Genomic DNA, 2,500 nt, shown 5'->3' with positions numbered 1-2,500 from the left:
GCTAAATTAGCAAACGTAGTGAGAATGTAGTTACAAACTCACACAAATACCCAGAAATACAGAAACAGGAAAATATACAATTATAATACATAACGATTATGTGTGAGATTTTGTTCCGGATTCTCAAGGATATATTGTTCCGTATTCTCAGGGACATTTTGTTCAGGTTTGAAATGTTTATATGAAATTACAATGAAAAATACTTTTCTGTCAATAGACAAGTGCAAACATGAACATCACTCTTTTCATATCACGGTTAATAATGTAGGTGTGAGTGACTGTATGTGCATGCATGTGTGTGTGCGTGTGTGGTTGTGGGAATGATGTGTATGATGGGTGTGTGTGTGTTTGTAAAATGATATCTAGATCAATATGACATGGTAATAGTGAAACTGCATTCCAATAGATACGATTGTTCGTGTGTGTATGTGTATAAGTGCAGTATGTGTGTGTGTCTTACACAAGTGCATGCACGCTCTCATAATAAATATCTGTGCGCGCGCGCGTAAGTGTGCGTGAACCCCTATGAATATGTATGTTCATGTATATTTATATGATATATATATAAATATATATATATTATATATATATATATATATATATATTTATATTCAAAGGCATATTATATAAATATATATATATATATATATATATATATATATATATATATATATATATATGTACATACATTTGCAAATCGATTAAATGTATATGTGTATATATACTCACGCATATACGATTATGTATGCGATATTTAAAAACAAAAATATAAATACATATTTACTTAAGTATATGTACATATGTATATATAAACATACACGCATGTAAATATATAAATATGTAAATATATATCTGTATATATAGGTATATATATATGTGGGAGAATATACGAAAAAACAACAGACGAGGACAGGTGGTGTAAATAACAAAAGGATGTATTAGTATGACGCTCGGGAATACGGAAAGTCTTTGACGTTTCGAGCTACGCTCTTCAACAGAAAGAATACGGAGACAAGGAGAAAATCACGGAGAAAAAAACCTTCTATGCCATATATATATATATATATATATATGGCATAGAAGATTTATAAAAATTATGACAGCCATCTATGTTTCATACTTCAAGTAAATATATACATGTGTGTGTGAGCATGCGCAAGCACACGCACGTGTATGTATATACATATACATACTTACATTTACACATGCATACATGTGTGTGTATATATATATATATATATATATGTATGTATGTATGGATGGATGTATCTATATGTATGTATGTATATATATATGTGTGTTTGTATGCGCATACATTTAGTTATATGTACCTATATATTTATGTAACCTCCAAAGTATATATACTTATTACATTTAGTTTTTATTAAAGAAAAACTAAATACTTATATGTACGCACATATGTATAAATATGTGTACGTGTGTGCGCGCGCGCGTAATACAAGTTGTCGAAAGGCAATTATTTCTTGCTTCATTCGTACTGAGGCAACATTCTTTGCTTCTGACATGCATATATGCATAATTAACCATTGATACACACACACACACACACATATATATATATATATATGTATGTATGTGTGTGTCTATATGTTTGTGTGTTTCTGTTTGTCCCCCCAACATCGCTTGACAACCGATGCTGGTGTGTTTACGTCCCCGTAACTTAGCGGTTCGGCTAAAGAGACCGATAGAATAAGTACTAGGCTTCCAAAGAATAAGTCCTGGGGTCGATTTGCTCGACTAAAAGGCGGTGCTTCAGCATGGCCACAGTCAAATGACTGAAACGAGTAAAAGAGTAAAAGAGTATATACTCTTTTACTTCTTTACTCGTTTACATCGTTTCATACATATATATATGTGTGTATATACTCTATTACTCTTTTACTCTTTTACTTGTTTCAGTCACTTGACTGCGGCCATGCTGGAGTACCGCCTCTAGTCGAGCAAATCCACCCCAGGATTTATTGTTTGTAAGCCTAGTACTTATTCTATCGGTTTCTTTTGCGGAACCGCTAAGTTACAGGGACGTAAACACAACAGCATCGGTTGTCAAGCGATGTTGTGGAGACAAACACAGACACAAAAACACACATATATATATACATATATATATATACATATACATATATACGATGGGCTTCTTTCAGTTTCCGCCTACCAAATCCACTCACAAGGCTTTGGTCAGCCCGAGGCTATAGTAGAAGACACTTGCCCAAGGTGCCACGCAGTGGGACTGAAAACGGAACCATGTGGTTGGTAAGCAAGCTACTTACCAGACAGCCACTCGTCTTGTTTCCCATTTTTTTCTCTCGCTATTTGCGTATTTAGCTCATTTGTTTTCGTATTTCATGTTGTTTACTGTTGGTGACGTCCTGTACCCATATATGCATACACACACACACACACACACACATATATATATGTATATGTATATATATATATATATATTTATATATATATATATATATATATATATATATAT

The sequence above is a fragment of the Octopus bimaculoides genome, chromosome 2 (genome assembly GCF_001194135.2).
Source record: "Octopus bimaculoides isolate UCB-OBI-ISO-001 chromosome 2, ASM119413v2, whole genome shotgun sequence".
NCBI classification, from domain to species: Eukaryota; Metazoa; Mollusca; class Cephalopoda; order Octopoda; family Octopodidae; genus Octopus; species Octopus bimaculoides.
The sequence above is the reverse complement of the archived record's forward strand: the minus strand, read 5'-3'. Positions refer to the sequence as shown.